The sequence below is a fragment of the Aedes albopictus genome, chromosome 3, assembly GCF_035046485.1.
Source record: "Aedes albopictus strain Foshan chromosome 3, AalbF5, whole genome shotgun sequence".
Classification (NCBI taxonomy): Eukaryota; Metazoa; Arthropoda; class Insecta; order Diptera; family Culicidae; genus Aedes; species Aedes albopictus.
In genome coordinates, this window is record NC_085138.1 from 239197489 (window position 1) to 239222299 (window position 24811).

General features: G+C 39.3%; 1 long non-coding RNA gene across 2 annotated transcripts; it reads right to left on the minus strand.

Moving 5' to 3' along the window:
* Positions 1–986: 986 nt before the first annotated feature.
* On the minus strand, positions 987–2040 carry LOC109403296 (uncharacterized). Of its 2 annotated transcripts, XR_002128384.3 has the most exons (3): positions 1718–2040; positions 1335–1648; positions 987–1263 (listed from the first exon to the last, which is right to left on the minus strand). It is a non-coding gene; the product is annotated as an uncharacterized LOC109403296 (long non-coding RNA). The 2 variants fall into 2 exon arrangements; XR_009998727.1 differs by having other exon boundaries at positions 987–1648.
* Between the last annotated feature and the right edge of the window lie 22771 nt (positions 2041–24811).

Genomic DNA, 24811 nt, shown 5'->3' on the forward strand with positions numbered 1-24811 from the left:
TACTTACACTAAAAATAATGTTGTGTTAAATGGGCCTTTTCATTTGACATCTTATCAGCTGATTTCTCGGGCCATTGACACCCGAATAAAAAATACAGTAGAAAAACCGAACGTTATATTGTAACAGTACTATTGAGAACCATATTTTTACAATAGACACCACTGTAAAAATAAAAATACAAAAACAATAAGATGTAATGTAGGACACCATACCGTGAATTGTAAATAAGATTTTACAATATATTATACAGGTTGTTAAGTATCGTAACAATAAAAAAAAATATGTTTCTCCATATATATTTTTTTGCAAAACCATACATTTTATTGTTAATGAATTGTTCAAAATACTGATTACGTGGGTTTGAATATACCGTACATTGTATGGTAAATGAATGGTTTCAAACAATAAAATGTACCGTAAATAAATTGTTTTTAATTGTAATTTCACTACTGGTTATACATTTAATCAAATGGTTTTGGAATGGTTCTCTTTTGTTATGTTGAATTGTTTTACATTACATAAACCATATATTGTTATATTATCTTGCCATTTTCCTCCTGTTAATGGCATCTTAGGCTTATTAGATTTATTAGAATGCGCTTTAGGAATTCTCCAGAGCGTTTTGGATAACCCTTCATATATAGGATCGCCCACGTCTAAGTCTGAGTAGTCTCTGATTGCATTAACAGTTGAAGCTTACACGCTAAGGTCAGTTTACCCAAATATGGGTAAAGTTTACCCATAATCGTCGAAAAGTGCACATTCGCATTTTATGGGTAAAGGCACTTTACCCATATTTGGGTATAATGCGTCTATGAATAATATAGGTAATGTTTACCCATATATGAGTTATTGAATTTTGAGGAAATTTTACGCATATTTGGGTAAAAAAAAGCTGTTTCACAAAAACTATAGGGAGGATATTCAGTGAGGCCAAGTTCAAAATCTTTCATTTCGGATAAATGTCAAGTAAACATGAAAATAATGCGTTTTATCTTTTATTAAATAAGTTACTATATCTAATCACGTGGTAAGCCCTTCTTATTTCCGTGTTCTTCTCTGGTTTACGATATGGGGAACAATTCTACGGCGCCCATCTTCTCTAAAACCTCATCTGGGGTAGACGATGACGTTTTAATTCCGGTAGGGATTTTCCGCCGGACCGGGCGATTCCAGCAAGACGGTTCCATCAGACCATTCTCAGCCCGTCCAGAAGGACCGATCTTCAATTCGATAGGAGTACACCGAAAAGTTGCCGACAGCTGAAAAAGTGGAAGAAAAAGAACGGTATAGCTGGACTTCTCCCTTTTCTGGAGGTGTGTTTAATTCTCACTTCCTTGACCAAGTTACCAGGCTATCATTGAGAGTTTTAATCCGGGAGCCTTACCGGGAGCTTATTCTGCCGGACCCGGACGTTTCCAGTGTAGTTCTCGTTGGGGTAGACGGTGATGTTTCAGTTCTGAAGGGGTTTTCCGTTGGACCGGGCAATTTAACATGACGGGGACACCGATAGTTGTCTCGACGGACCTAATAACTCCAAGACAAATCGTTGTTCCGCGAGACCATTCCGAGCGCGTCCACAAGGGCCGATTTGGACCTCTTTCACTTTGGCTGGTGTTCACCGGAATGTTGGCGACAGCTTCCAAGCTGAAAGAAAAATAGAATGACATTCTAGCGAAAATTCTCCTTTTCTGGATAAGTAAACATAAAACTCACCTCCTTGGCCTGTACAACAGTTGGGCTATCCACTGAACCGCGATTAAACAAGGATTAAACAATAAAACTTCAACTTTAAATCTTAAAAACTTTCTTCGCAAAAAATACGTAGCACTTGCGAGTTTTGCCGCTCAATCATTTTTATTTTTTCATCCAAATATGGGTAAATATAATTTACCCATATATGGGTAAAGTTACTTTGATCACAATATAAGTAAACATTACCTATATTTATCGGTATAATTTACCCATAAAATAGGTTTTGCATGCAAAACTCAAATATGGGTAAATGAACTACACATTTATGGGTAAACTGAGCTTAGCGTGTAGGCTCCCATGCCCCACCAGCCCAAGGGGAATGACATATCCTTTTCTAACCGGAATATCCGCATTTATCCGTTTCTAACCATCGCTAACCGTTGCTAAGCGAGCTGCTAAGTGAGCAGAAGTTAGACGCGGTTGGCGACGGTTAGAAACGGATAAATGCGGATATTCCGGTTAGAAAAAGATATGTCATTCCCCTTGCACCAGCCAGATAACCGGGTTTTGCAAACTTAGCATTATTTGTGGCAACACTTTGAGCGGCATGATGGAACTATGCCGAGCGCGCTAAGTGTTATTAGACCACTAATGTAGTTGCATGAAGTGGGTGACGAGGTACATAAGTATCATTACAGCGTGCTTAACCGTTATTGCAATATTGAGGCACCAGTTTGACTAAAGTTTGAAATACATAACAACTCATGAGATAACTGTCAAGTTCGATTCAAATATAAGATAGGTTAAAAAGTCATTTCAGTGTTCAGGCCAGTCCATATGTTAAAGATGGCTCTACGTCAAAGATAAAGTTTGTCAACCGCATTTGATTCGATTGTGGTCGAAGGCAAGTTCACATGAGAGAAGAGGAGAAAACTCCCCTAAATGCAAATACAGAAAGAATAGTGTTGAACCAGCCTCTTGTCACGCGGCCATGTTTTTGAGGTCAGCATCAAAATCCAGGATCGGTTATTGACTGTGGCTGCATCAATATCAATTCAATGAAATGAGCGATCAGCTGATCGGAAACGTCTCGTAAAATGGCTCATTTCTCTCATCGCACTCTACACACCTAGCCCGCCCTCGAGCCCGCCATATGTCTTGGATCCCTGCTTGGACCTGCAGTTCTTAGGACATCTGGTTTACCACTGATTTAAACATGTTATTGGCATTAACCTTTTGGAGCCGGAGGGGTCATATATGACCCCGGCGATGAAACCGAGCATAACAAACGTGTTCGACACCAGCGAGGTTGCGTCGATAGCGGCGAAAAAAATCGATTCCAAAAGGTTAAATTGATGTTTCAACTTATTCCAAACTTATTCACTTTTTTCTCTTTCCTTTCCTTTGCATCAAAAAAGTCACAAACATCAACAAAACAAAGCACGGAAAAAATCTTAAACTGAATAATTTAATAATTAAAAATTCATGGAACAATAATGTTTCGGAAAAGTGAATGGTTCAAACGTAAGAAAAACAGTATAATATATTGATACATAAAAATCCAATGTAAATGTATAGTATAGCGAACCATTTCATTACAATACACTTTATTGTAGCTGGTACACTGTATGGTGCATGAATGGTTTTCACCATACACCCTATGGTTAGTTTTTATCCGGGCAGTTCCCCTATGAAAACGAGACTTTAGCGTTTGCGCCTTTGTTCGGCAGTTGTAAACAGTGGCATACACGAACCTGTCAGCTGAAAAGGCCTATCCACTTATCCGCGATCGGTAATGGCGGCGGCGGGCATATCAAACCGGTTCGGAATTTGACGTTTCTTGGGGGAAAGTCAAAACAGTTTCATTCTCCTCCTCACCCCTTCACCCACCGATCGGTGGCGCCAACCGATTGCGATCCCCACGAAACGTCAAAATTCGAATCGGTTGGTTGTGCCCGCCGCCGCCATTACCGCTCGCGGATAAGTGGATACACGGAACTACAAATCAACCCAAATTTAAGTTCTTTTGACGCAATCCCGCACCTCCGTGGAATTCAAGGGGAATGACATATCTTTTTCTAACCGGAATATCCGCATTTATCCGTTTCTAACCGTCGCTAACCGCGTCTAACTTCTGCTCACTTAGCAGCTCGCTTAGCAACGGTTAGCGATGGTTAGAAACGGATAAATGCGGATATTCCGGTTAGAAAAGGATATGTCATTCCCCTTGGTGGAATTACTCAAATTTGCGTCAAACAGCGATAGTGGTCACTAGGCTCGGGTCACTGGTTTGGCCGTGTTGCTAGTTTGTACACGAAAAATACAGGTTACCTAAAAATACGTTAAAAGAACGCAAAAATAAGTAAACCGCTTGAACTTTTTACCTAGTACAGGTCGGACTCGATTATCCGGGGGTTCAATTAACCGGGGGCCCGATTATCCGGTGCTCAATTATCCGGGGAAAAGCTTGTTTTTGCTTTGTTTACTAATTTTTAGATTACAATATGTCAACAAATGTGATAAACATCAAATACAACACCTGGGCCCTGTAGCATAATCAGGCTAATAATATTAGCTACAAGTTACAAGTTACAAGTACTAATATTACAAGTGCTAATAATTTGTGTTGCATAAAGGCTCAATTTTCCACTAATATTATTAGCACTTGTAATATTAGTGACCATGAAAATACAAGTTGTTTTGGTTCATTTACCTGTCAAAATTCATCCGACAGTTCACTATTAATTTGAAATGGCAGTTGATGTTTGTTTATATTCTGCATTTTCCGCGTAACATCCGGAAATAACTTCATTTATTTCGAAGTTTTGCATTCTTTATACGATAGGTGAAGAAAAGCATGTGCTGTTTGGATAATTTTCGGCCGCTCTTGCAAAATATTTTTTTACAAAATATGGCACTGCAAGTACCTAGATTTTTAGTAGAATGTCCCAAAGATTTAATAGTACTGGTCAAGGGGAATGACATATCCTTTTCTAACCGGAATATCCGCATTTATCCGTTTCTAACCATCGCTAACCGTTGCTAAGCGAGCTGCTAAGTGAGCAGAAGTTAGACGCGGTTAGCGACGGTTAGAAACGGATAAATGCGGATATTCCGGTTAGAAAAAGATATGTCATTCCCCTTGGTACTGGTTGAAAAACAATGTATAAAGATTTAGCAACATGTATTATGCTTCTTGTTAAATCCTAAGTGATCTGGGATGCAAAAATTAAGCTTTTACCTACTTTTATATGTCGCAACTCGATTCGAGTTAATGTATGTATATTGTAGCTCTTGATTAGCTTAATGATGCGCAATACAAGCAATTGATTCAAATTTATTTCGCATCTGCAACTTTACCTGTGCTTATGCAGTGACCATAATATATAACTTTACCAAGAACCTCTAATCAAAGATGGGTATTGTAGAAACTTTGGAGAACTTGAGAGACTCAGCAGAAATTATTTTTTGAATACAAAGTGTACATCAACGCAATTTTCTCTTCAATGAGTTTCGAATACATACTGCCAAATTTAATCGTCGAAAACTGGAATTAAGGTTGACATGTTAGATAAATAATATCTTTTGAGTTCATCAAAATGGTAAATCGATATATTCAAAACTAAATATGACTTCTGCAATACTTAAAATCTAACTTGTAAATTATTTTACAAGACCTTTGAGACTTGTAATCAAAAGTACAAGTCATAGCTAATATTTTATACTTGTAGTTTGTTTATGCAACATATACTTGTAAATTCTACTAATAATATTAGTCCAACCGACTTGTAGTATTGGACTTGTAACTTGTACTTGTAGTATTTTTATGCAACAGAAAATTATAAATTACAAGCTACAAGACTAATATTATTAGTAAAATTTTCATTATGCTACAGGCCCCTGAAAGTAGGGTTTAGCCTATTTAAAAATTGTTTTTATTATTTCACATTTTTTAGCTAAAATTTCATTTTTAAAAAACATGGTTGTAATAATACAAGACGTTGAGTTTAGGTACTACAACGTTATGTATGTTAGCTTCTATGTTTAACGAACAGTTTTTGATTGAAGAACATCAAAAATAAAAGAAAAGAAGCATGGCTCGATTATCCGGGTGATTCGATTATCCGGGCTGAAATAATTTTGGAGTCACCCGGATAATCGAGTCCGACCTGTAGTGGGTTGTTTCCTCGCTCTCCCGCTCGCAATGTTGTCAAAAACAAAGCGAGAAGCAGCTACCTAGCCGATAATGTCCGTGCGAGAAGCCGAATTTGGGTTTTTTGCCGTTTACCCAAAAGTGGGTTTATTTCAACCCACTAGGGTACTTCGAAAGTCAACGCTAGGTAGAAAGAACTTTGCGATGGGTTGCAATTTTCTGCCGGGATCAAACGGAAACTACCCACCCAGAGCTTTAACGCGGTATAGCCAAATTTGGGTTCTCGCACGGAAGAGCCGATATGAGTGGAAAGAACCTATATTTGGGTTGATTTCCGGTGTATTCATGCACTCAGCGAAAAAACTAGCGAAATTCATCGAAATACCTTATGAAAATTTGCTATCCACTTATCCGCGAGCGGTAATGGCGGCGGCGGGCACAAATAACCGATTTGAATTTTGACGTTTCATGGGGATCGCAATCGGTTGGCGCCACCGAACGGTGGGTGAAGGGGTGAGGAGGAGAATGAAACTGTTTTGACTTTCCCCCAAGAAACGTCAAAATCCGAACCGGTTGGATATGCCCGCCGCCGCCATGACCGCTCGCGGATAAGTGGATAAATAATTCTTATGGATGACATAAGAATACCCTAGGGGCAAGACAGAGCTCACGAGAGAAAATCTGAGTTCGAAATGTTACTCAGAATTCCTCACAATTCCTCAGGTTGTCTCCCGTTTGCACCGAAATGTAACCTGGCATCAGTTTCAAATCCAATAGTGTTGCATGTGCTGAAGGAGAACAATGAAATTCAATGGAAATATTTCAAATAGGTTGCTCAGAGTTTCTCAGAATTGCTCCCGTTTGAACAGTGTCTTGCCCCAAGAGAATACCTTATGAAAATTGATCGTGCTTGCTATGACAAATTTCATAAGATAGACTTATGAAAAGAACAAAAAAAAAAATAGAGGGGCGTGTACAAGACACAACCGCATGACGTAAACTACGTAAAGCAGTTTGTTATTGGTTGAATCAATAGTTTGAATCAATAAAAATAATCATATCATAAGAAACCAGGTAAATTCTGCAAGTTTGAGAATTCCGGTATTGGAAATAATTACAAAATAGTTTGAACCTGTACCGACTTTTCGAACTCTCTAGGCAGAATACCCTCTTGAAATGAGTGTACATAATAAATTTTGTACCTTTTAATCCCGCCCTATTTTGCTTATCCTTTGACAGATACGCGTATCGACTACCACTTGTAATCTTCCTCAGTGTCAGTTATCCACAGTTTGAAGCCTAAGCGAAGCCGGCGGAAATCCCTTATACACTGCGTTGAGAGGTCTCCAGGTAGCCTAGTGGTTAAGGCTATGGATCGCCAATCCGGAAACGGCGAGTTCGATTCCTGTTCCAGTCGAGAAAATTTTCTCGACTCCCTGGGCATAGTGTACCATTGTACTTGCCTCACAATATACAATTTCATGCAATGGCAGGCAAAGAAAGCCCTTCAATTAATAACTGTGGAAGTGCTCAAAGAACACTAAGTTGAAACGTGGCAGGCCAAGTCCCAGTGGGAACGTAGAGCTATAAATAAGAAGAAGAAGAACTGCGTTGATGGTAGCGCAAGAAGAAAGCGCACTCGCTAGATTCAGAGACACGACCAGATGAAAAGACACGGTTTAATTTCCGCACAATGCTGTTGCATTTTGTTTAGTGTACTATAGTAGGTTTAAAAATTCGGCAGTTTTGACACGTATGTGACCAGCGTCACTTTATCGGAAAATCTGCCATTTACTGTTTCAGAAAATTGATAAAGCCCTTGAAAAGGCTGTTCGAACCAGAATTCAGTCAAATTATTGCACGTGAGTTCAACAAACTTCATTGTTTTGGCAGCAAAAGTCAGAACAGCGACGAGGCTTTGTCTTAGGACGTCCATAAGAAGAAGAAGTAGAAGAATTGGTTTGATAAATAGAAGAAGAATAAGTTTGACGAGAGAGGGGTAAGAATCAGTAATGCCATACAGCTTACTTTGCAATCAAACACATCAATCAAAAATACAAATCATTAAGCTTTTGCTAATTTGATGACTGGAATTGCCTATATATTATTATTTATCGAAGAATTTCTATAAATCGTAGTAGCTTTCTTCCAGATTTTGCGGCAAACATGGGCACAGAGAATTTGGATTTTTGCAGACATAATACTAATTGAAATTTGGTTGAGAAATAATCTTCATTTCTTCATTAAACTTGCAATTTCTCTAAGCTTAAGAAAATTATTGGAAATTTCCGATCAACTCGCTTTTGTAAATTTATCGTCGGTTTCCTGCACTAGGGGCACAACTCAAAAAATGTGAATATTCAGTATGAGCGTTTGAAAATTGGCAATCTTGAAGCACCTACTGCAAGCTCACTTATTTCTCTCATCATTTGACAAAAGTAAACGAATTCTAATTGTTGTATCATGGGAAGGGACTGAAGGACTATCTGTTTCATGAATTTTGGACAACTATTTTTCAACGACTATTGAAAAAGTTGACTGATTTTGAGTTGTGCCTTTATTGCGGAAAATTGGCAAAAATGCACAAACCTCGCGTTTCTAAACGAATTTCGGAACGGGTCTTTGTGAGATGATAGTTTACATAGTGTTTCATCATTTGCCATCAAAATCTCAAAAATGACAAATTTTGAGTTGTGCTCCTAATGCAGGAAACCGACGTTATATGGAGTGTATCATGTATGCTACAAGAAACAATTATATTTACACTACTCCGGCTTTAAGACTGTGCCGATTTTGACGTTATTTGTGACCCGGCGCTTCGTCTTCCTTAGAAAATTATTCGGTTCATTCTTGTGGAGGAACATTGGAAAACGCGATGATTCAATGCAATCCCCTAGAAAGGTCATGAACGAATGATGGAAGATGAGAAGAATTTCACTGGACGGCAAAACGCAAAAATGTGCTCGCACGCAATCGGCTGGTTAAAACATCGGCTTACTTTTCCCAAAGTTTCAATCAAGGGGAATGACATATCTTTTTCTAACCGGAATATCCGCATTTATCCGTTTCTAACCGTCGCTAACCGCGTCTAACTTCTGCTCACTTAGCAGCTCGCTTAGCAACGGTTAGCGATGGTTAGAAACGGATAAATGCGGATATTCCGGTTAGAAAAGGATATGTCATTCCCCTTGGTTTCAATTGTTTGCTGTTGAAAATCAATAATTTTGATTATTTGTCATAAATGATACGTACATACATTTCCAATCGATTAATATGAAATATTTGGAAATAATACTATGTATTAATGGCTGAGTTATTAGCGTGTAAATTCTGACATAATTTCGAGACCGTCGTAAAATTTTAGATTTCCAGTGCCGTGGTAGCGTAAGTACCCCATTTCATGCAATTTTACCGCACTCGCGTAGTAGATGGTTTTAAAATGTCGGCATTTGCATGTCTTCACTTAATTCGGAATCAACTCTTGCAGAAAATATAGAATTGTAGCCTTCATAAGGGCTGTTTAAATTTAATTGCTTACTAAAGGTGAAATTCGGTAGTTACGATTGCGAAATCCAGAACGGCGACGGTGGCGTTGACTCCGATAGTGAGTTTGCGAGGCGATGCTGTGCAAAACGTGACGATGCGAAAGCGGACGCACTCGCGCGCAACCGCCTTCGACCATCGCGATCGGCTTGCCAAAGCATACTGAAGGAAGTGAACTGAGCGCTCCGCTGATGCGTTCCCGTCAAAGAGTTGGCAAAGAATAAGAGAAAATGGGAAGAAGCAGTTTGCTTTTATACGGCAAGGCGGTTCGTGTTCCCCTCTCGAATGTGGTTGGTTCGATGAGAGAGGGGTAAGAATCAGTGATGCCATAGGATTTATTTGCAATATTTGTTTGATTAATGTTCATCAAATTCATTTTAATACGCAAATCATACTTTTGCAAATTGGTAGCAAGATTTATTAAACGTTTAATACTTATAAATAACTAGCTGTCCCGGCAAACTTTGTCTTGCCAAGCTGCGATGGTTTGGCAACTGTTAAGGTCATCGCAGCAACGCACTCTAGATTGATTTAATTTTGATCACGCTGAATTTGTTCCCGGCTCATCAAAAATCAGTATTTTCACAATTTTCATACTTTTTCAAATGGTTTTCGTACTTTTTTCTGCATATAAACACAGCCACCATGAATACGAATCAAACCTTGCATAAGTCATCCTGATCGGTTCACCCGTTCGTAAGTTTTGTTGCCTCAAAGGGACTTCAAACTCATTTTTATATATATATAGATAATTTAATATCATGGTTAAGTATTGCAGATTTTAAACGGTTAAAGTACTTATACAATCAAATTTGGCCACACTGTTTAACAATGCTCATTTTCTTCATCAAAGTAACCATTTTTCTAAGTTGAAGAAATTGAACAAATTTTCAATCAAGTCGTACAAATTTTGCTGATTTTGTTCCTTCCGTTTAAAACAGCCATCGCATAGTAATTTCACTTGAAACCGTAACCTGTAAAATTATCCGTTCTCTCTTGTGGGACAGTTTTATAGCCCACAGAAGGGCTTGTGGAGCTTGGAATTATTGTGGACAAGCGGGTGCCCCCAGGAAGTAACTTGTGTTTATCTTTTGACGTTCGCGAAGTGATGACGCGACAACCGTTTGCGCGCCTACTAGATTGCTTGATGTGCATTTGGCAGACCATGTGCTACCGGCGTTCGTTGGAAGGCTAGTCGAACCACAATGCTGATTCAATACCACACATCCTCTCTCTTCTCAGGATTTTTTTTCGATCAATTTTAATAAATTGAAAAAAATTGAACTTCGGCCTTCCACAGTTGTTTATGTTTTGATGTCGTTGCTGTTTTATTTGATTTGTATCAACAGAATTGATAATCGATCAGCACTGAATGGTGATATATATATATATATATATCTACTGTACTCACGTCTGTCATCAGCAAAGTTTTGCTGAATACCTGCGCCCACTTGTTTTATAGTACTGTTTTTAACCCAGACGTCGCACAACTGAATCACGACACCACCCTGTTCGACATTTTTTTGATCGTGGTGGAAGTTATGCGCAGCTTTCGCATTTCAATCAGCAACACGGATTATTATCACGATAAACTTGCAAAGCTTAGGTAATACACAAATATTAAAGTTTACTATTTATGACTACATGTCAAACCAAAATATGCAATCCGAGTCTCACAGTTCTTCGCTTAGGCGTATCTTCTGCGAGTATTATTCTTAAACTGTAGCATCTTCTGCAAATGTCAAACCGTCTATTTATTGCGCGCAAACCCCAAAATTTTATTCCCACCTTTGGGTTTCCGCGCCGAAGACCCAGTGCCAGATTCGGCGACAAAGAAATTTGACAGCAGTCGCCGGACAGTTGGCAATCCTGATATTTGACGGCGGTCATCCGTTAGCTGTGGGAGTGGATTGTTGTCATGCAAATAGAGCATTTCGCTGAAAATGCATGTGTATTTTGTTATTGTTGACAGATTTTTTTCTGTGTTAGTGTGAGATATAGCGATTTGCTGTATCGCGTAAGCTTTCGCTGGGAGAAAACGTCATATAACTCAGCGAGGCAAAGAAAATTTTGAATGAAAAATGCAATACTTCGGTCAGATTCTGATGGAACAACAATAATACAACAATCAAAATGTAGAAGTTTCAACGTCAGACCATATGATAGATCAATTCACCACGAGACAAAATTGGTTACAAAAATAAGGGTGCGGTCATCCGGACGCGCTGTGGACTGTTTTTACTGTCGCCATGAGACAGAATTTATTACAAAAGTAAGGGTGCGGTCATCCGGACACGCTGTGGACTGTTGTTACTGTCGCCATGAGACAGGATTTCTTACAAAAGTAAGGGTGCGGTCATCCGGACGCGCTGTGGACTGTTGTTACTGTCACCATGAGACAGAATTTCTTACAAAAGTAAGAGTGCGGTCATCCGGACGCGCTGTGGACTGTTTTTACTGTCGCCATGAGACAGAATTTCTTAGAAAAGTAAGAGTGCGGTCATCCGGACGCGCTGTGGACTGTTTTTACTGTCGCCATGAGACAGAATTTCTTACAAAAGTAAGAGTGCGGTCATCCGGACGCGCTGTGGACTGTTTTTACTGTCGCCATGAGACAGAATTTCTTACAAAAGTAAGAGTGCGGTCATCCGGACGCGCTGTGGACTGTTTTTACTGTCGCCATGAGACAGAATTTCTTACAAAAGTAAGAGTGCGGTCATCCGGACGCGCTGTGGACTGTTTTTACTGTCGCCATGAGACAGAATTTCTTAGAAAAGTAAGAGTGCGGTCATCCGGACGCGCTGTGGACTGTTTTTACTGTCGCCATGAGACATAATTTCTTACAAAAGTAAGAGTGCGGTCATCCGGACGCGCTGTGGACTGTTTTTACTGTCGCCATGAGACAGAATTTCTTACAAAAGTAAGAGTGCGGTCATCCGGACGCGCTGTGGACTGTTTTTACTGTCGCCATGAGACAGAATTTCTTACAAAAGTAAGAGTGCGGTCATCCGGACGCGCTGTGGACTGTTTTTTCTATCGCCATGAGACAGAATTTCTTACAAAAGTAAGAGTGCGGTCATCCGGACGCGCTGTGGACTGTTGTTACTGTCGCCATGAGACAGAATTTCTTACAAAAGTAAGGGTGCGGTCATCCGGACGCGCTGTGGACTGTTGTTACTGTCACCATGAGACAGAATTTCTTACAAAAGTAAGAGTGCGGTCATCCGGACGCGCTGTGGACTGTTTTTACTGTCGCCATGAGACAGAATTTCTTACAAAAGTAAGAGTGCGGTCATCCGGACGCGCTATGGACTGTTTTTACTGTCGCCATGAGACAGAATTTCTAATAAAAGTAAGAGTGCGGTCATCCGGACGCGCTGTGGACTGATTTTACCAAAATCTTATTTTAAAACTACCTGTTTTGCTGATTTCACATTACTGAACATGGTCACGAAACTAAGACTGCCATTGACAGTTGAATTACGAAAAAGAGCTGAAACACCACTACGCGTCTTACGTAAGATTAAATACATCGCGATATACTGATATGCACAATGTACATTGCAGTTACCTTTACCAAACTACAAATACTTCAACTTCATACCAACTTTCCAACTTCCCGGACATTGTTCAGAAGCAATATAAACAAACGCATGAGCAAAAAACAGTCATATCCGTGATTAACTGAAGAGTAGCGCGGTACGAGTAAAATCACACTCAGCTGACTTTCGGAAACATAATGTAATTCGGAAACATTCGATGTGTAGGATTTTTTTGTTTTACTCGCAATATGGTTTAAGATAAAACCTTTTCCATTATTGCCTGATTGTTGATCATTATCTAGTTCTTTAATGGGTTTTGAAAATCACTTCGACAGCATGAGCAGCAAAGGGGCAGTCAAGCAGTCGAAAATTTATCCACATTTTGCTTACTGGTTTTCAGCTATTTATTCATACTTAAAAACAGCATACCTACTATTGCAACTGCTGCATTCTGCTCACCTAAAATATCTAATGGAGACACATTTTGACACGTCTATTCGACTGCTTTTATGAACTCATACTCAAAACTCGCTGGCCGTGCAGTAAATATCAAATAAAAAAAGAAATCTTCAGAAGTTTGTGACACTTCAACACGTTGCTGTCATAAATAGTTTCTATTTTTTTTTTGTCGTGTTCACTCGCACAATTATGTTTAATTTATATAATCTTTAATCCTAAAACAAATTTCTGTTATACAGTCATGACTCGCTGGTTGGGGGCTTAATAGTTGGGTGACTTTTTAGTTGGGGCCCCGTTAGTTGAGCTGTCAGCCAACTAAAAAGTACCTGGATGTCATAATTCAATGTCAAACTGAAAATGACAACCAATCTGTAATTCCGAGGGGCGAGCTAATGAGTTTTTGGTTTCTTAAACTTTAATGATAATCGAAAAGAATTTCTATTTCATATTTCTTTAAAAAAAAAAGAATATGTACAATTACTTCGAAATAAATGCAAAACATCGGTAATCTTTATTTTGTCGATCATTGAAAGCGTTTTGTGCTTGCTTTTGGTCCGGGTGGTTTCATAAACATCTATATTTTCACTTCACCGACTAAAAATGGGTGAAAATAATTATTTCTCGCATTGGCCATATATGTATCTTGCAAAACGTATCAGTTTTGCTCTAAATGTGAAACAAATTGAAAAATTTTGCTTTTTGCTTCCAACCTAAAAATGATTAAAAAAAAAAAACAATGCGCATGCCCCTTGTGCTGCTGTCACTTCACCCAACTAGCGAATCGGATTCGTTGGTTGGGTGGAGGTTGTGGCTCAACGAGCGGGTTCCGACTGTATTAATCTTGACATAACAACAGATGTATTGTAAGTCGTAAAACCTTTAGTTTACTGTCGTAAATCGTATAACACACATGTATTTATATACTTACAGAACCAATTCAATTGATAAGCAAACCAAACGTTGTCATAAAAACACACAGAAATGCGTAAGAAAATCACAACACCCGTGCTCCAAGGGCTGAAAGTCTCTCTAATAAAGACAAATCAATCAATCAATCACAACACCCGAACGAAACCCTCTTTGCGTAAAACATACATTCAAGACCATCTCATAAGAAAAATTCGCAAAATCTCAGTTTTTTTAATGTCACAAGCGACATTTCTTTTTGCATCGAAATCATGCATGAGGTGAAAGCTTTCCTTGCTCTTTGTCAGGTTTTTTTTTAATAAGAAAAATGTCGGTTTCTTGTTTTTTTTTATACTACAAAATATGGACGACTATCTCAAACCTGAACAAACTGTTCGATTTTGCACTACCGAGTAAAGGTCATTGGCGAAACTACGGACTTTTACCAGGGGGTGCACTACAAACTAATATTCATTAGTTCATCCATTCATCATTCATCGCCCCATCTCACAGCAGTGCAGTAAAATTCTAGGGGGTTCCTGGCACCCCCAGTAGTTTCGCCTATGGTAAAAGTTTGAATTATTTTCACGCCACAATGCTTGTGAGCGATCAGACATGGTAATCTTTAGCGCATACCAGGCCCCTGGCATCAATGAAATTTATCGTAGCCAACATCTAACTGCCTTATACTCATATTCGTGCAAATTGAAACGAGCGTGTAATCAACAAACGTAGCTTTTGTTTGATGTTGTGAGCCACACACGAAATCACATTCACAATGCGTGTTTGTTGGGTTGCTCTATTCAACTAATCGCATGCTCCTCTTACCGTACAATAATATTAAAGCGAGTTTGAAGTGTTTTGTGATTATAAGAGGTGCAAAAAAATATTCCAAAAACTGATCAACAAACCAAAATAAACGTTAAACAAAAAATTGTTGATGTTTTCGCATTTGACAGTGGGCGCTATTTACTAGCGCCCAGGACATCCTGTCTACCATGATTCCAATGCATTGATATAGGCCGTGTCAGGAGCCTGGCGCATACAGATGTGCAAACTACGCTTAGTTATTTTACACTGATAAGCGTTCTTTGTAGCGAATTTTGGCAGGATAAACATCGCCAAATTGACCATGCTACAGGGCCCAAAAGTCAAGCAAAGTTTTTGCAATTATTCAGCCGACAATAAAACACTCGTTTATGGAGAGCAATATCCAGACAATCATCTAAACTCACCCCTGCCTAGGCCGTTTGCTCTAGGCATCCGATCTTCCGGATAATTTTCCACTTTCACTCACTTTTTCACACACACTCCAGAAAAACTGAACCGCACTAAAAGAAACGAGCACTCTCATCCGGGTCTGCACCCGCTTGCCATCATCCAGAAGATCCGCTATTCTCCTGGCAGGATCGCCAAATGTGGAGCTTGGAATTATTGTGGACAAGCGGGTGCCCCCAGGAAGTAACTTGTGTTTATCTTTTGACGTTCGCGAAGTGATGACGCGACAACCGTTTGCGCGCCTACTAGATTGCTTGATGTGCATTTGGCAGACCATGTGCTACCGGCGTTCGTTGGAAGGCTAGTCGAACCACAATAGAGGCTTGCATCAAAAACATAACCTCATCGATTTCTCATACGATTTGTAAACATTGCCCTCAATTTTTTTTAAGGGCAAGGACGGCTTTATGGACCGACGCCGAAGGAAAGAAAGAGAAGGAGACAGTGATGACGTCAGCGTGCAAGCGCTCATGCTGATTCAATACCACACAGGGCTGTTTTAATTTACATCATTTCCATCCGACGATGAAAAGTCCTCATCCGGCTGGCTACTCCAATTTTTCCACCGCACGCCGCGCACGACGACGCACAACCGTTGACATCCACCGCGCTCCGCATGTCACAGAATACTGAGCGAACATGCAAACGGAGAAACTGCTCTGTGTGGTCGTCAGGTCCACTCGTGCTGCCGCGCACTCCGACGCGAAGACGCACGCACAACCGCCGACAGCTACCACCACGCTCGGAATGACTCTGGACTGGTCAGCAGCACCACTTGTACCGCAGCAGGCCAGGCACGACGACGCGACGACGCGCGACCGTCGGCAACCACCGTGCTCGGCTTGTGGAAATATACTGAGCAGCGAAAATGCAAACGGAGGTACTGGGCTGTTCTCCTCCGATGCGTTCCCCTCGAGGAGTCGATGCAGAATGGAGGAAGATGGGAAGAAGCAGTAATCTTTTATACTGGGTGGTGCTAGTAGAATAACTAGTCACAGAAGTTCAATGTCGGGACTGTTCGTGTGACTAACATCTAGTTTGCCACGCCCTTACAGCGTCAGCTGCGGTACTAGAAGTGTCAAGTTAATTTTGTTTACCAAAACAAAAGATCCTCTACAAGAAGGACACTTGATAATAGTGAATTATTGCAATTAAAGTTATTGAAATAATTAATTGAGAAAAGTGACTACAGCGCCATTAGAGTTCTAGTGTATTTCTATTGTGGTGCTCGACGAAAAATCGCAAACTTGTGCTCGCACGTGATTGGCTGGATAAAACATGGGTCCACTTTTCCCAAATTTTCAATAGTTTGCTGTTGGAAATCAATAGTTAGCTATAATTATTTCAACGCGTAGATAAATTTGTGATCTATCGGTGCAAAAATTTTGAAAATCGGTCGTGAAACGGCTGAGTTATTAGCGCTCAAAACCTATCAATTTTTCGTGACGGTCGCAAAATTTTAGATTTTCATTTTACACCCAGTACTTCCCGTAAGACGTAGTTTACGTCAAAATCTTAAATGATGCAGACTGGATTCGATCCATGAACGTCGGGATCACCGAGCCCGTGTTTTATCCACACGGCTACCGACGCTTGAGAATACCATGTTGCTAAACATGAATAAAAGCCACGCTGTGAGACGATTTTACGTCATAGAGTGACCTTATGAATTATTTAATGGCTGTTTCAGTTGGGCCTTATGGACATCTTAAGGGTATTTGTCTGAGTGTGCTCGTATTCACGATTAACCCTCGAGCGATCGCGCTGTTGTATTTTGTACAACACGTTGAAAAAATCTCGCTTTTTGTACTCAGCATTAGCGTGGTGCCGACACAGGTGGTCAACCGCGCGAGTTACGGAAGGTTAATGCGACTAAATTTGCGGGCTATTTTTCCCGCAAGGTAAACGACGATACGAGCAATATTTACTTGTTTCTTATTCAAATGTTGCGCTAGATAAAGATAGACAACCCTGCAGGCAATGAAATCGATGTTTTCTCCGCAGCATCGGCTGATGCGATGCCCGTGAACAACAAACGTTCACTTCCTGTTTTCAAGTGATCGACTTCCTCTTGTGGCGGTAGTGAATAATCCGAAAAGAAGTTCTAAAATTAAGCCCAAAGTGCGTGAATATTAGCAAATAAACTGGATTAAGAATCAACTATCGGTAAGTTGCGTTTTCTTACTGCAAAATTGTTATCATTTAGCTTCTAAACATCCGTTCATTTGCGTCGTTAAAAAGCGCATGCTTGCGGTGTGGAATTAGGGTTACCCGAGACAGCGACTTAAGGTGAACCGGCAGGGCAATATAAGTCAAATTCATCATTTCTCGCATTCTAACGTAACTGTATTATATAATTTTACTGATACTGATTTTACTCATTGCTGCATTTCGTGGTATGTATTCTCAATTTAGTTGAAAATCGGAGTTTTCGACTAGCGAAGTTGGGTTTTTCTCCAAATCCGTGCGTCGGAACTAACTTCGGAAGTAGTGCGCTGTATAGTAAACCAGGTCCGCTATACAGCGCACCACTTCCGAAGTTAGGTCCGATGCACGGATTTGGAGAAAAATCCATCTTCGCTAGTCGAAAATTCCGGGATTCAACTGCACGGACAATATTCTTATTATTTACATCAAAAGTTTTTTAGAACAGTATGATATGTAAAACAAAAACAAATCTAGCATACAACAACAATGCATGCCGTTCAAATTGATTTGTATTAATTTTACAAACGAACGTGATTTAGGCGCTCGACTCATCGACAATCTGACCTGAAACTCTGCTTTCAGGATTGGCAAGAAATTTGAATCTAAAACCGTTTGAAAATCGTAATTCGTTCTGTCATGTTCGTCTCTGACAAAAGAAACCTCGAAGAAGCTGTCAGGAAACATCGATAAAACAATGAGCCATTTTACGAAGTGACAACAATGTTGATGATGATATTGATTTTCACGGGTCATTGGACGCTACCTCCTGTCAAAATTCATTCATAAAATCGGCTCGTAGAATGGAATATTCAGCTCATCGAATCGATGTTAACATCTCATGCACTCTCATTTCTTTCTACTAGCAAAAGAATTTTGAAAATCGGTTGAGCCATCGTTGAGATATAGCCAATTGAAAATTTAATTGCAACTTTTGATTGTGCCGGGAGCACTAGAGGATGTTCAAAATATTTTTTGATGGATTTTCGATATGCATCCAGTTTTCTTATACTATATTCATGTGAACAACGCAAATTTATGAAGTTTACTGAAAGACGTTGAACGTTCACAATCAAATGAGCATGTCGAAGAACATTTGTAGAGATTGTACTGTTATAAACGAAATTTGAACATCCCTACAATAATTCCAATTAAATTATCTGAAACTTTAAGATTCGGACAAGACTGGAGTAACATTTGAAAAGGGCATACAAGCATTGGTAAACAATGACTTCACACGTCGCTCCTGAGCTCCCATCAGCTTATTCACACAAACTAAGACCGTTATCAGATAGAGCAAACATCGATCTTTCGGATAACGGTGTTAATTTGCGTGGGCGGGCTACTATTAGGCCCTACGGAGCGTTTTCGAAAAAAGACACAAGACCTCTTGAGCCCTTTTCAAATGTTGCTCCAGAAGAGATTGATAAAAGCATTTTGAAAATCGATTGAGTCATCGCTGAGATATAGGGTAATGGTTCCTTTATTAAGCATGTGGCTCCTATTTTAATCCTACGAAAAACAAAGGATTGAAGCGCTGTTTGCTTTGTTTTTTTATATTTTTGTATTTTTTGTTAGAAGTGAGCACCCATGAAAACAAAAAGAACGGAATCAATCGGTGCCGTGATCGCTGGTTTTCAATAGGCTCCTAAAGTCCTATCGGGATTCTTGTTTTAAACCACAATATATGGTTCAAGAGTACATATTTACTCAATTTTTGACGTTTTTATTAACCGTAGTTGAAAATATATAATTTTTATTTTTTTAGCCTTTCGTCTCGTCCCTAGCTTATAACACATACTTTGAGTGATTTTTTTTTCACCGTGTTTGTCAGATAGGAACATTGACCAATCCAAATTGCTATGTGGTAGTGGTCAGAGAAAATAGGTAGAGAAGCGAAGAGTGAACAGCCGTCTGAACGGCAACACTTTTTCTGTTTTGATTTCGTAACTCGGATGTTGGCAACTACCGAAAAACAGATTAATCCACCTATCGAGGGTAGTGTCTTTCTCGTGTACTGCATTAGAAAATGATTTATGCTGTTGATTTATTAACAAGAAATCATCTGAAATGTATACCAAAAAGGATCAATTTTTGTCAATTTAAGGAATCAATGTTATTTACAGTAATATCCTTGATATTTAAAAATATTGGTAAAAAAGTGTTTCGAATGATCGCAATACTTATCATGAATTATGCGGCAATCGTCAAGGTTTGTTGATTTTGTTCGATAGGATACCAGTTTGACGGTTCGATAAGGTTTTTTTGGCTTCACACTCTTCGCTTCTCTACCTATTTTCTCTGGTAGTGGTTTGTGTTCAGATTTCCCGTGTTAATCTATCTGTAAGAACTTTGTAAACATCTTTTGTGCTTACGTATATGGATAGGCTTGCATTAGGTTTCGTGAGACATTTTTTGGACAACTCAATTTTCGAAATCCCAGTGCGAAAAATGTCGAGCTCAGTCACACAAGGTAGACCTCAAATGAAAAGTAGAACTATTTACCATTTTACTTATTTCGAATTTTCTCATTATTCCTTTGTTTTTCAAGTTCGAGTAAAGTACAATTCCGATTAGAACACCATGCTTGATCGTATTATTCAATATAAGCGAGATTTCGTCTTTAATTTTAGGACCCTATTAGGATGAATATGGGAGCGTGAGATTACTGATAGCACACATACCCTAGCCAATTGAAAATTTATTTGCAACTAATCACTGTGCCGGGAGCGCTAGGGATGTTTATTTTTTATTCTTTGGACTTACGATCTGCATTCAGTTATCTTAAATCACCAAGATATATGATGTTTATTGAAATATGTTGACCAAATGAGCTCGTCGAAAAAAAAATTGTATCGGTTGCACTTTTCTATAGGAAATTTGAACATCCCTAGAATGATTTCTGTTCAATTATCTGAAACTTTAGGATTCGGACAAGAGATCCATAAAAAAATTGAAAATCGGTTGAGCCATCGCTCAGATATAGTCATTTGAAGATTTAGTTACAACTAATTTTCGATCACGGGGCTCCGCGTAACTTTTTTGATCTCGGGGCTCACAGTGGAATCCGGTAATCGGAAAACGACGTGCGGGATCGATCCAACCTCGGACACTCATTCGCTATACAAAAGAATACTGTCCGGTCGATATCAATCCGAAAGCATGATGAAATCGTCTGGTCGGAGAGGTGCACCCGGTGCAGCGTAAGAAGATAGTTGACTTTTGTCTATGTCGAACGGAACCATCTCGAGGAGGTCAACGGAACGAACGTGTACATCGGTGTGGATCCGCCCAAGCACTTGATCTTTACCTTTACCTGATACCTGCCATGGAAACCAGCTCGCAAACATCCAAACTAACCGTTTGGGCTGGCCTCCTCCGAAGAATTGAATATAAATAGTAATATTATGCCTCTCAAGAAAAACCAGAATATGGCGATTATCTGCCTCTGGCTTCTGATATAAGCGCGACAGTCACTAATCATAACAGCATCACCAGATTTAAAAGTATATAATTCCATTGTATGGAGTTTGACAGCAAGCACACTCATTCCACTGAGCCACTCTAGCCGTTCGTCACAAAGACATTCAAAAACATCTGTCACTTCGCGAAAACCACGTGCTTTTGTTTTTGGCGGGAGCACTTTTTCTTTTGTTTTGCCTTGCGACTGTCATGCGGCGGTATGCCTTGCGAGCGTACGACCGCCGCAGGACTCTAATAAAAGATAAGCGCGACAATACGTATGTTGAGAAATACTTTTTATGTTTATTTTGAAAACAAGAGCTAATTTATATAATTTGAATTATCATTTTCATTTAAAATCATGATTTTTATAAGAAACCATAATATAGACGTTATAAGCCTCACGCATAAATTTTATTTGTCAGGGCAAATAAATTTCATAAGATTCCACACATAAACTTTATAACTGCTGAACGGCATAAAAAGTATGTTTGTCCCCTTTATATTTTATAAGTGAACACAAATTGCAAAAAAATATGTAGTTTCACACATAAGAACTATACAGAAAATCATCTCAGTGTAGAATATAAGTTTGCTAATCCCTAATACTTATCGAGATATTGTCAGCAATATGAGGCCATTGCCATTTTTTGGTAAAATGAATGAAATGTTCGACTTCGCATATCTTCGGCATAAATGTAAAATTTAAATTTTTTAAAAGTAGTTTCTAAAAGCTTGCTTACAAACCTTTCGAATGACGTATCAGACGTAGAAATGTTAATTGTAAAACTATTAAATGATGCCACATAAAAAATCAAATTTTCCCCATACAAACCGTTCCATACAAAAAAGGTTCGCTCCGGGACTACTTCTATGCCTTTGTTTAGATCCCTGGGAGACATTGAAATCAAATTTGGCTGCTACTAGCTGCTATTCTGCATTTCCAATCAAGTTGGCGGTGATGATTGAGATATTGCAATATAAAATCACCCTATTGGCCATTAAATACCTCTGAGGAAACATTTGGTCGTCATGGCCGCTTTTCTCGGCAGATCAATCATACACTCAGCGAAAAAAAACTAGCGAAATTCATCGAAATACCTTATGAAAATTTGCTATAACTTTTTCTTATGGATGCCATAAGAATCTATATATAGAAAATATATATAAAAATGCAGTGGCATACGTGAGACCGCGCATAACTTGCGAACGGAAGGTCCAATTTTGGTCGTCTAAGTTTTGTTCTGTTAGTTTTCACCCAAGGGAGGTTTATGAGGCAAAAAATATGGAAATATTGAGAGTTTTTGAAAGTCGATCTTCCATACATTTTGTGACCGGGGACTCGGGGACTTGGTCTTGGATGACGTTTCAATCAAAAAACGCAGTAGGCAAGACAAAGTTTGCCGGGTACAGCTAGTACCTTATGAAAATTGATCGTGCTAGCTATGACAAATTTCATAAGATAGACTTATGAAAAGATCAAAAAAATCTTAAAATGATGCAGACTGAATTCGATCCATGAACGTCGGGATCACCAAGCCCGTGTTTTATCCACACGGCTACCGACCATGTTGCTAAACATGAATAAAAACCAAGCTGTGAGACGATTTTACGTCATAGAGTGACCTTATGAAATTCATCCGAATCATTATGAATTATTTAAAGCCTGTTTCATAAGTTGGGCCTTACACGGTCGTTTGCGAAAACCCATTAATGGGTGAAAAAACACCCATTTTCGCTAGAAGTGCCTCTCCCCATTTAATGGGTAAAGGCTGTTTACCCATTAACGGGTAAAGACTATAGACACTATAGATTCCATAGACTCGCGAAGACGAAGACAACTGTAGCCAAACGAACTGTCAGTTCGTGTAGCCAAACGAGCATGACGTCACGAATTCAATAGCGACAATGGATTGCGTGACGTCATATTCGCTCGGTACACTCTAAATTCACGGCAAAACACACTAAAATCGCATTGCTCAACCATGTCTCCGCGAGTCTATGGAATCTGTAGTGTCTATAGTAAAGACGGTTTATGTCAGAAGATGGGTATTTATTTACCCATTATAGAAAGTCGGCTTTTTTAAAAGAAATGGGTAAAAATTCACCCATTTTCATGATTTTTACCGGGATTAATTATTCAGGATTTTCATAATAGATGAGGATTATTAACCAAAATTACACCAGAATAATTTTATAAGTTTATTTATTGCGCATTTCCCACCTCACTGGACCCCTTTCGCAGTTAGTATAAGTGCGGGATCGTGAATAAAACTGCGATTTTGCATCGAATCGTGTCGGTGTCTTCTGCGCACTTATGCATTACAAAGTGCTGAATAAGTGCGCAGAAGACACCGAAACGATTCGATGCACAATCGCAGTTTTATTCACGATCCCGCACTTATACTAACTGCGAAAGGGGTCCAGTTGGGTGGGAACTGCGCAATAAATAACGAAATATACATATCATTAGGCATACATTTGTAAAAGTAATAATCGCTTTTTTAAGTCAACGGAGATAACATTTTGTACTGGCGTTCCTTCACTATCGATGCGGCCACAGAACTGGCTCCATTTGAGGGTTGCGGAAAGGCTTTCAGGTCCGGGGTAGTGTTGTGCGTCCGATGCGTTCATCAAGAATAGATACGGCGAAGTTTGATGTCGTTCCGGAGTTCCGGAAACCTTGAAGACAGGCTTGCAGATGACATCTTGTGTAACACATCTGGTCTTTCTACTGAAAACCTCAGTGACTCAGGTCACTGAAAACAAAGATATCCTTCAGGCCCCATCGATGGTTTCACCTGTAATAATTAGGGATTTCATTGTTTTATTTCTTGATACGCACCATACCAGACTTCTTAAAAATTCCGAATAAAACACTTCGGCTGCGACTAAAATTATTGATAACTATTTTTTCACCCATTAAAGTGTAAAAAAATACCCATTTATAAGCTGAATAAGGATGATTAAAATGGGTATTTTTTCACCCTTTTTATTTTGATAAGTTTATACATTTTATGACAGATAAACATGCTATTCGAAAATGGATGATTTTTTACCCATCAATGGGTTTTCACAAACAACCGTGTATAGAAATCTTAAGGTTGTTTGGCTGAGTGTAGTGGAGTCTAGATCTGGTCTTGGATCTCTTAGCGAAGCGTGTTGTTACGAATGGGAATCTATTTTGTAAGTAGGACCATATTGTGTTTCCAGTTCAAAACGTTATGCGTTATGCATTTAAATTGACCCTCCGAATAGTAATTTCAACCGCAAGCGTCTTTCAGTGTATTGCAGTGGAAGCACGACTGAGTGCGCTCTTAAAGCGGGTCCCACACGAGCATCAATACTTCATCAATATCGGTACTGTTTGTCAAAAATTTCATCAAACCTCCAGCTTAACCGAAAGGTTTTCCAAAAATACATAGGAAAAACCATGAGTTTGACGAAAAATACCGATATTGATGAAGTATTGATGCCCGTGTGGGGTACGCTTAACACAAATTTTTGTCAGCACATTTTCTGCGCGCACAAAATGTACACGTAGAAACTGAGAAAACATGTATGTTC